Source organism: Nematolebias whitei, chromosome 22 (genome assembly GCF_014905685.2).
Source record: "Nematolebias whitei isolate Nwh7 chromosome 22, NemWhi1, whole genome shotgun sequence".
NCBI lineage: Eukaryota > Metazoa > Chordata > Actinopteri > Cyprinodontiformes > Rivulidae > Nematolebias > Nematolebias whitei.
In genome coordinates, this window is record NC_056519.1 from 7555792 (window position 1) to 7567249 (window position 11458).

The window sequence follows — 11458 nt, forward strand, 5'->3', positions numbered from 1 at the left end:
ATTTTTTAACCCATTCAGTACTCTTGACATACTGTAAAAGTCTTTAAGACTTTACACATCCATACATATTCACTCTCTATTATTAAATTTTTTTTAAAGTTTGGTCAGCTTTTATTGTGAAGTCCTTTATAGTAAACACAACTGTGATTTGATGCCGGATACAAGGATACAAGGACACAAACAGCTTAAGCAACAATGTATAATTAATACTGTTCAAAATATACTCTCAAACATAGGATTCAACACATCATCAATCCTTTAAAATTTTATTTGAGTTCTAGAAATCATCTCAAGACACCTCGCTTGTTCAAGGTTCCTTACTGTCATTCGCATCGCATGTGGTGCATGAGGTGGAACGAAATCGTGTACACAGGGTCCCAGTTACAGCCAACGAAAATGAATTGTAAAATAAACTGTAATAGGATTCTAAGATATAGCTCTATATAGATATATAGATTCATGACCTACATTGGTGTCCCGATGCTAACTTTAGGAACCACTCCGCGAACACAGGAAGCAGATGTCTGAGCTGTGGGAGTAGAGCCCTGAACTGGGAAACAGGCGCTAACAAAGGCGCCAAATGGGCATTTTGAGCTAAAACTCTCAAATTCATTTGCATTTATTCATTCCTTTTCTTTAATTATGGCAGTAAAGCTGAGCTCACCCATGACCATAGTTTCCACCTTATGATCATTTCAAAATAAGAGAGCTGTGGTGGCTTGATAAGGAGGTGCCATGGACTTTTAGTATTAAAGCTGCAGGTTCACAAACGGTCCCAGGTTGAGTCAGGAAGGACTTTCAGCTTAAAACACTTGTCAAATCTTTTGTGTGACTTTTCACAAAAGACTTAAAAGAGTTTAAGAGAAAAACGACAACAATCCTTTCAAAATAAACTACAATGGCAGAAACATGCTGAGATTCTCACAGTTGTTTACTCCTTTCTTTATTTGGGAGGGGGGCAGTACATGTCAGAAAAAGCACCCCAAATAGAAAAGCAATGTTGGGTACAAACTTTGTGTGTCACTACTAGGTGCTCAGAGTAAAAAAAATAAAAAATAATAATCAGTAAATAAAAGATCACCATGTTTAACCCTTATATAATCCTTTAACTTTGACTATTCGTGTTAATGGGGGTGGGTGATCGACCACCTTATTTAACTACTTAAAAATACAATTTAATATTTTTAAGACGGAAATCCGTCGCAGCGGCAGCAATGAAGAACTTTAATCCATGTATTTATTTTATGGTAAGTAATAACAGGGGCTGAGACGGTGCAGCGGCAGGGCAGCCGACCTGGGACCCGAAGGTCCTGGGTCCGAGCCCCGGTCGTTGCAGATCTCGTGGCGTTTCTGAGCAGGACTTCCCATCCCCAGTTGCTCCCCGGGCACCCCCAAAGGCCGCCCACCGCTCCGCCTGGTGGTGGATGGGTTAAATGCAGAGAGCCAATTTTGCCATTGTATGGGAACATACAATGACAATACATATACATTATTATTATTATTATTATTATAAATAAATAAAACTCCTGTCTGGAGCTTAATGAAGACCCTAAAGAGCACCGGACGATTCAGAATCTGTAGCTAAAAACGAGGCCTTGTTTTCGATCTGGTCTCCCGGTCTTCCAACATAAGGTTGTTTTTTTTCTTTTCTTCTAATTATATATTTTTAGTCTTTAAATATTCTTTTTTTCATTATATCTAAATATATTACAAATATAAAATTAAAAATAAGTTAAATATATTCAAGTCTGCATGTGATAGCATAGTTTATTCTAAAACTTTTAAAATCTATTCTAATGTAGCAGATTTTTCCCCGAAAGGAACATGACTGAGGTTATGAGAGAGTTTGAAAAAAATATGACAAAAACATATATATCATGTTTATTGACTGCACCACATTAATAAATAAAAGCTCAGACAAAAATGAATGTGTGGCTGATTTTTCTCTAAAGCGTAATACAACGGTTAATTAAATTTTAAAAATAATACCCATCCTTACTACAAGCTGTCCACATGTGATGCTAGTTGCAGGGAAGTTAAAATTTAGCCCAGGAATTACCAATTGTTTTCAGACTTCTCCTTTGTCCAACTGCTTGCAATACTTTAATTTTAATTGATCTAATCAGTACATTTGGGTTTCACCAGCTTGTGTAATGGTTTGATTGTACATTACTGTACTTTTTCTTTTAAATACAGTCTGAAAATAAACATTATGTAAATATTTTTTTAAAGTACCGGTGCTACTTTTACTGACGGCGAGGAAGAAATGACAAATAATTTCCTCAGAGTTTGTGGATTTTAAGCTCTTTCAAGAGCAGATTCTTATAGAAACTGCCTTTATGTCTCTGAGTGAATAAGGAGCAACGGGACAGCCTGTTGGCATGTTGGAGGAGAACTACAACAAATAAAACTACAAATGCAACGTGATTAGCTCACAGTGGTCGTTGGACACAAACTCACTCCAGTAAATGGACGCCCACCGCTTCCTATGTGCAGGGAACCTGTTCCAACAAAATCTGGGTTTAATACGAGCCGTGTCGTTCTGACAGGATGGGTGTAAATAAGCTTCAGTTTCACTTGTTTTGTTAATGTAATTTTATTTCACTCACTCATTTTACTGAGGCAGTTCCAGAAGTTATCTTTCCATTTAAAAGCTTTTAAGTCGTCTGTTTTTACAGCAACAGACAAAGCACAACCAAGTCGGTGCGGCTTCAAAACCCAAGTTATCTTCGTGGTCGTAATTCTTTACAAACAACCGTTATTAGCCGACGGCACTGCAAGGATCCAACCCGACAAATTTATTGGGAAAACACGGGACTGCGCCTGAAAACGAGGGGCGCAGAAAGAGGCAGGAAGAAGACAGGATGTTAACGCCATTATTTAGGAGCCAGTCGAACACAGACATACTCCACCAGGGTGTACGAGCGGCTGAGAAGCCCGAGACCACCCAGGAGCTGCAGAGCCTCCTATCATACATCTACAACCCCTGCAGAAAAAATACCATCAACGCTAACTGGACAGAAGTCAGCCGTGAGCTCACGAACATTTGAACACAAACGAGTCAGCAAAGTTCAGAGCAAGTTTCTGTAAGTGGGTCTGAAAGAGAGAGGACTCTGTTGTACCTTGAATTAAACTCCAGCTACGCTCCTTCACACCATGCCAGCTTCTTGTTCGAGCACGGATCAAACTTGTGGCGGCGTTCTCAGCTGACGGAGAGAGCAAATGACGGCTTCTCCCCCCTCCTCCGCTCGCTGTCCCTCCCTCCATCCCTCAGTGACCTCCTTCCTTCTTTCCCTCAGCCTCACCCCTTTCCTCTCTCCCTCATCCCATTTCCCCCCCTCTCTCTCCCGTCTCTGCTGCAGAACTTTTTCTGCTGTTTACCGACGTGTCGGAGCTTGGTTAAACTTTGTTTTTAACTTCGTGGGAGCAGAACCCCCCTCCCCCGCATTATTCACATTTCCACACACGTACGCTAACTGGCATGCGGGTGAAGCATCGTGACATTTGAACCCAAAAACAAGCCAATGAGCACAAACAGACATGCATACAGGAAGCTAAAGGTCGAGTACAGGCGTCTGCAACCTTGACTATCAAAAAAACCCGTTCTGCTCAATCAATACAAAACATGCTCTGACTGCGATCAACTGGTGGCTCATGGGCCACTTTGAATTTGTTTAAAGGGCAGTGGGGTGAAATTGTAAAACTAAATATATATATATGATTAAATTGAACATTTATTGACGTTCTTACATTTTAAGACAAAAAATAATAATACCACATCGTTGTAAAGAAACAGTTAAATAAAAACAATACTTTCATTTACTTTCTCCAAAACGAACACAATTAAAACTAACGTAATTTCCAGACTATAAGCCGCTACTTCTTCCACATGCTCTGAACATCGCAGCTTATACATGGATTTTTTATTTTTATTTTGACGGGAAAAAGAGCTTCATAATTCAATTCAGTTTATTTATATAGCGCCAAATCACAAAAAAGTGGTCTCAGGGCACTTTACAGGAACATTCACATAGAAAAGACAATTAGTAAGTTCTCTAAGGAAGCAGCAGACTCCTTCAATCTTCATGTTGTTACAGTCTCCCATCCTGAGCACAATGGCAACAGTGGAAAGGAAACTCTCTTTTGTATTATTTAGCCTCGTCACACACGGGCGCTCACATAGCTGCCTAACATATGTCTCTCTTGGGGGGGTGGGTCCTCGTGACTCAATGAGACTAACTGTATAAAGGTTAAACTAAATAAAAATCTGACCAATGAAATTGCCTAACAGGTTACAGTGGACCAATGAAACGGGGAGGAGAGACCCTTTATTTCTCCACAACAAAGTATTTGCAGCCACTCAAAAGAAGTGTGAATCGTGCATTTAAAGTGGCGCTCCGACCTCGGCGGGTAGCTTCGATGACTGGCGGCGAGAAATCGTTCACCAAAACTGGCCGCATGCGCAGAGCAAGTTTTGCTCGAGTCTTCAAGTGGATCGTGACAGCGGAGAAGTCAAAAAATCTCTGAAGACAGCGGTCAATGACTTCCTGGTAGGCTACTGTGTTTTATTTTATCTTTTTAACCAGCTGTGTTACAGGCACTGTTCAGAGGACAAATAAATAAATACTGTACACATTTGTGTATGTTAACAGTACATATTTAATTAAAAGTTTTAAAAAATATTTGTGTAAATATAACAAGTTACAACATGAACACCTGCAGCTTATGGACAAGCGTGGCCTATTTATGTACAAAATAATTACTTTATGTATTTATTGGGTATGACTTATATTTGGGTGTGCTCAATAGTCTGGAAATTATGGTAATTAAAGTCAAAACTTCAGAGCTGTTGCAGAGAAACCAAAGAGTCACATGAGGTCCAGAGCCACAGGCTGCAAACCCTTGGACTCGCATCGGCTGCTGCTTTCCATGACAGCGTTTAAACTTCATAAATCATCTACTGTTGAGAAAAGACGAGGTTAAACATGGTTTGGTATGTACAGTCTGTTCAGAGTATGTGATCGGGATGACTCTCAGCTACTACCACACCAAACTGTAACAAATATGTTTGTAAATACGACTGAGTTGTGGCAATAAATATGCGGTTGTTAAGGTTGATTAGCTGCGACAGCCATCTTAAATTGATTTACCGTAAAAGTTAATTGGTTGTGCAATCAACAACTAGGCCTGTCACGATAACAAATTTTTGCTGGTCGATTAATTGTCTCAGAAATTATTGCGATAAACGATAACATTGTTTGAAATTTGACAATAATTAGTAATTGTCGTCAAATTTAAGAAGAAATGTTGGTTAATTGGGTTTGAGTGTAGTACCTTTATTGACCACTGGATGGCAGTATAAGACTGAACCGAAGGATGGATAGTGAGGGAGCGAGCAGCACATCTCTAAGAAAAATGGGAGCGAGGCCCCTTGACGTGACATGGGCCGTCTCTCCTTCCTGTTTGTCGGTTCTCAAAATGTTGGACGCTCAGTGTGGTTTGAGCTCTTTAGCGTAGCATTTTTCACACAGAGCTTTTAATAATAAAAAAAACCAGTAAAAAAAAAAGTTCTCAGCTTCTTTTTTAAGAGAAAACAACTTTTTACACAATGGCACGAGCTTCAACCGTGAATTTTGGAGCTTTGACAAGACGGAGGTTTATTCCCGAGGTCGGCCTGTTAGCTTAGCTTGTAGCTTAGCTTCTCAGCTTAGCTGCTTTTATTGATCCAAAAACACAATTTTGGATATCCTGACGCATGCTCAATAATCCAGGTAGAAAAAACCAAAAAAGTTCAATCTGGTCCTCTGGACAATTTTGGACGGTTAAAATTGATTTTAAAGAGAAAAGAGAAAGGGAGGGGTCAATGGAGAATACCATGCCTTTTGTCATCCAGTGTCTTCAGCAGAAAGAGACACAAAAAAACGATAAAGCCGGTAAATGAAAATGAAGTTGATAATTTTCATCTATCATGCGATTAATTGATTTACTGTTTATCGTGACAGGCCTATCAAAGACTTTCCAAGAGTTTCAAAAAATGTTTACTCTTTCCTTCTTTAATGAAGTCTACTCTTCAGACTTCACAGCAAACACACATTTCCAAGCTATTTAAAACACTTTGTGGCTCACGATAGCGGTTCCAAACGCAGAAATCACAGTGTATGGTTAAACCCACGTTCGCTGCCGTTCGTGAGAAGACGCTCGAATGCGTGGCTGTTCCTACGACCGTAATGAAGACGAAATGAGAGCAATAAGTTAAACCGACAGGGCCTCCAAACATCGCCGGTCTGATCGCATCCATCCGAGAGGCGGCGACGCCGAGGGAGACCAACTTATTAGTAAGACGAGCACGCCAGCGCATGAGTTTGGGGCTCGTTGTAGTAAATTAGGGATGATTTATTCAGCTAAGAGGGTCTGCGTTTTCATTTAGTGCTCATGTTTAAAAAATGACTTAAAATCTGTTTAAACACACGCCATTCATCAACAGATTAGACAAAAACTGAAGGAAAAGGCACAAAAAATCAAGGATGGATGGAAGTTTAATGTTTTTACTGATTATCTGGAGACATAGATGCAGCTGAGTGATGAAAGACTTTGCTGAAACCTGAGTTGTTACAGCTGAAACAAAATAAAAGCGAAAATCATCAAAACAGTAGCTAAATGTTCAAATCAGCGGAGCGTCTAAAAGATAAAACGATCAAAATCAAAGCTAAAAAGCTAAAACGAGTGAACAGTACTTACAAGCTAAAATCATCAAAACCTTAGCTAAATGCTAAAATGAGCACACCCAACCCTCAGCTATAAGCTTCAAAAGCCTAATAGGATCTTAAAGCTAAAATCAGAAAAATCTCAGCTAAAAAATAAATCCCACAAATATGCAGCTAAAAATAAATACAGCAAAACCTTAGCAAAAAGCTTAAATCAGCAAAACTGTAGCAAAAGATAAAATTAACTAAGCCACAGTCAAAAGCTAAAATTAGCTAAATCATAGCTAAAAGCTAAAACAAGTGAACAGTCCCTAGAAGCTAAAATCATCAAAACCTTAGATAAATGACAAAGTGAGCAAACCCAACCCTTAGCTATAAGCCTAATATGATCTTAAAGCTAAAAATCAGAAAAACCTCAGCTAAAAAATAGAGCAAACATGCAGCTAAAATATAAATATAGCTAAACTTTAGCAAAAATGTTAAAATCAAAAATAATGTAGCAAAAAATAAAATTAGCTAAGCCACAAATGCTAAAATTAGCTAAATTATAGCTAACAGCTAAAATGAATGAACAGTGCCCACAAGCTAAAATCATCAAAACCTTAGCTAAATGCTAAAATGAGCAAATCCAACCATTAGCTGTAAGCTTAAAAAAGACCGATAAGATTGTAAAGCTAAAATCAGCAAAACCTCAGGTAAAAATAAATATAGCAAGCATGCAGCTAAAAGATAACTACAGCAAAACTTTAACTAAAAAGTTAAAATCAGCAAAACTAGCAAAAGCTAAAATTAGCTAAATCATAGCTGGAAGCTAAAATGAGCAAAAAGCTAAAATTAGCAATACAGTAGGTAAAAAAAGAAAAGGAGCATAAAACAAGGAGAATAAAGTCTGCTGAAGATTTTAGAAAACTTTTTTTAAAGGAACTGTAGATATGTCAACATATTGTTTTTTTATGGGACACATTTGTTGTAAATAAAGTCAAATATTTCAAAATGTATAAAAGTTACAAATACTAAAAGTCTTAGCAGACCGTTCTCAACTTAGCTGAATGTTTTGATGTAAGAATAGATAAAACAGCCCAAAGTACATAGAAATAGTTTGATTGCAAAATATGTGTGAAAAACTAAAAATAAGAAAATGTCGAAGCTGACTCAGCTTTCCCATAAAGTATAAAAAGATTTAAAGGCCTTGGAGGAATGCATAACTCCTTTGATGATGGACTTTAAGACTAATAAAAAAACTAAAACACTAATGTACATGTTAAGATGGGCAGCTAGCCAGTGATTGCTTTCTGAAAGTTTCATTAAAACGTTTTCATATTTTACTAACAGTGCAGACAAACGGATAAACACGCAGACCTGAGCGATCGTTAATGCCGCCGTGGCTTTGTCCTGCCTCGACATGGGGAACCACGGCGCTGAACAGAAACAAAAACAGCTTTCAGTGAGATCCTAGAAGTGTAACTGTTGTATACATCACTGAAGGGACCACCCACACTTTGCTAAAGCTAACAAAAGCAGGAGGAGAGAAAGTTGAGCAACCAAGAGTCAGTCATTTGCTCCTTTTCTACCCTGCCTGAGCCCGTCAACTGAAAAACATCTTCCTTTTCCTGCATCTCTCCATTTATTCCTGTTTATCTCCAAACATCACGACTTCTTGCCCTGACTTCATTTATTTTTCTCCTTTCCCAGTTTCTCCGTCTGCTCCGGCCTTCAACAAGCAGCGGTAATGACACACTTACCAGTCAAATTACTACCTGTGGAAACTGCCAGACCCTGGCACAGAACCCACCGTCTAAGTGCCAGTCTTCTGAGAGCCCTAAAAATCCAGGCTGATATTATCCCCACAGCCGCCGGGGATTACGACGACTTACAACGCGTCCATCGTCTCCTGAAGGATCGAGTTAAAACAAAGTGACGCAGGAGGCGAAACGACGCCAAAGACTGTGTAAAAAGCTGAAAATAAGGCAGAGAGAAGGAAATTAAAAGTCCTGGTGAAATGTTACCGGTAACCGTTCTGCAGCTTTCTGGTCAGATGTGTTTCTGCACAACACAAACGTTATACAAACACATTACTCTCCATGTTGTGTTTGCTGAGCTATGTGAGGAATGCAGTTTATCCTTTGATTTGAAGGAACCACGAACGCTAAACTCGACTCCTCTTCCTGATCTTTGGATGCTCAGTCAGTGTTTTGAATACTGGCTAAAATCGATGCAATGTGAACAAAAACACGACGCGATGCTAACAAGAGAAACTGAACGCCGAGTGCTGAACAACTTTTCTAAAATTTGCTGGAGTTGTTGAAATATAAACAAGCAAAAAGAGAGGCGGAAGTGAGCAGGAATAGAAAAGCTTAAGGCAGCAGAACATAAAAAATAGCTAAAAGGAAGTGAACAGTAGCTAAAATAAGGAAAACATGTTAAATTTAGCAATTTGGTAAAATATTGGCAAAACATGTTTAAGCAAAATAAAAGCTACGACTATAATAAGCAAAAGAGATGATAAATCTAACAAATTAGATGCTAGCATTTGCTAAACTGTAGCTGAAAATAGCTAAAAAAATGCTAAATCTAATAATTGCAAAAAGTACTGTAATTAAAATTAATAAAGCAGGTGCGTATCAGGTAGTTAAGTCACAAAATGCAAGAAATTAACGAAGCAAACTAAAATTTACGACAACCTCAGCTTAAGATAAAATTAAAACACAAACATTAAAATGAGCAAAACTGATGCTAAAGCTAAAATTAGCAAAATAGTAATAAAAAACTGACGCTAAAATAAAACAAATACTAAATGCTGTTTAAGATTAGCAAAATGTGACTAAAATTAGCTTAACAGATGCTAAGATTTGAATAACCATAGCTAAAATAGCAAAATATGAGATTAGCAAAAAGTTGCTAAACTTAAAAATAGATGCCTGCTAAGCAAAAATTGTAGCTAAAACAACACATGCTACATACGCTAAAGCTAAAATTCCAAAACAGTAGCTAAAATAGTCAACTTTAGGTAAAACCTAAAAAGTAGAGAATGGTAGCTAAAAGCTAAACGGCAGCAGACTGGCAGGTATGAAGTAAAATAAGCCAAACGTGGACAAAGTAAATAGAAATAAACTAATAACTAATTGCTGACTCAGCTATTAAAGAGCCATGTTTCTGAAGAAATAAAGTTTTTATTTAAAATCAACTTATATATTTTGAAAAATATACAAAATACCAAAAAAAAAAGTCACAGCACCCTATTGTTGACTAAGCGGAACATTTTAATGTATGAATGGTTAAAAAAGCACAAACTATTTGGAAGCAGATGAGTCCAAAAAACTGTCTGGGTGAAAGTTTGACTGCATCAAACCCTCTTGTTACTTACAAAGTTGCGTCATATAAGTGGTTTTATCTTTATGGAATTAAAATAAATACAAATATTGCCAAAGTTCCTCTTAAAGAAACCAACAAACAGATGCAGCCTCTCAAATCAAACCATCAGCCATGAGTGTAGGGGTGAGCAGCTTTTCTATTGGTGTACAAAGGGGGGGGGGGGGGGCTCTAAGGGACAAAAACAAATTGAAACCATCCATTTAAGCCATTTCCGTGTCCCAACAATTGTTACAAAAAGTTACAAAGTTGGGATAGCTGCTGTTTTTGTTCCAAGACAAGCACCAGTGTCGGGGGCAGGAACCTGTTCTGCAGATGTAGCTGCAGCTGCTCAGCAGAAACAGTCTATAACAGAAATAAACCACCGTCTGAAGTCATCATTTTTCTGTGCCTTTACTTTAAAGGGAAAGCGAGGAGCATTAACAATAAAGCAGAGTTTACAGGGTGAGGATGGAAAAGCCAGGAGGACAGCAGCAGAGTGGTATGTCGAGTGTGCAGGTGTCCAGGTGAGGAGAGGTATTCCAGAAATGCAAAAGCAACACTGGCACAAAGCCAGTTTTTTTTGTTTTGTTTTACATTCCTTGTCAATGGAAGACGAGATTCTGTTCACCTGCTACAGTGCTTAAACTGAAGAATCAATGAAAGAGATTTTTTGCCAAACAGTTCAGAGCTGCACCACAAGAAGAACTGAAGACCTAGAAGCTGAGTAGCAATTCACCCATTCCTCAAACTGTCGAACTAAAAATGAAGGGTTGGGTTTTCTCAATACCTTTTGTGGTGCAAGGGGAAGGAAAAGCAGCACAGATGTTTAGCCCTTTAAACTGAGATTTTGTTTCCAGGGGCACATTTGAAACTAAAAACTAGTTCTGAAGTTTGTGTCTTACTGGGCTGCTACTGTCGATGACTACAGTAGTCCCAAACTTATCGCAGGGGTTACGTTCCAGACACCCACGTGATAGGTGAAAATCCACGAAGTAGGGATGTTATATTTATTTTAGTATTTATATATATGTTAAGGTTTTATAAACCCTTCCCACTCTTGAAATGTTCTTAATGTTCTAAACTCTTAATCCTACGTAATTTTAACTACATAAGTATATGTACTACAGTACTGTAAAAGTTTATATGGATACTCACCAGTGGAGACACTACTACAACTTGAAAAATGAGTTCAGCTTCAGGATTATTTACGATTTTCCTGCCAGTTCTGTGAGTTTAATAGATATGTCGTTACTTCTGACTGCGTTGTAAAACTATTTTTACCACATCGGTTTCTTTGATAGTGTTTGTTCCCTCCATTGCCGTTCTTTGAATTTTGGCAGAAATCAGCGGCCGGAAGCACTGTTGGCTTCTGGGCCGTGTAGTTCTTTTGACTTGCATTACTG

The 11458-nt window shown here is 38.3% G+C and overlaps 1 protein-coding gene across 4 annotated transcripts in view; it reads right to left on the bottom strand.

Moving 5' to 3' along the window:
- cald1a (caldesmon 1a) overlaps positions 1–11458 on the bottom strand; it is a gene marked incomplete at its 3' end in the record, with an annotated part of 82419 nt that overhangs the window by 36582 nt on the left and 34379 nt on the right. Inside the window, 1 exon segment of one of the 4 annotated variants that reach the window (XM_037695997.1) lies at positions 3123–3195. 4 annotated transcript variants of the gene reach the window in all.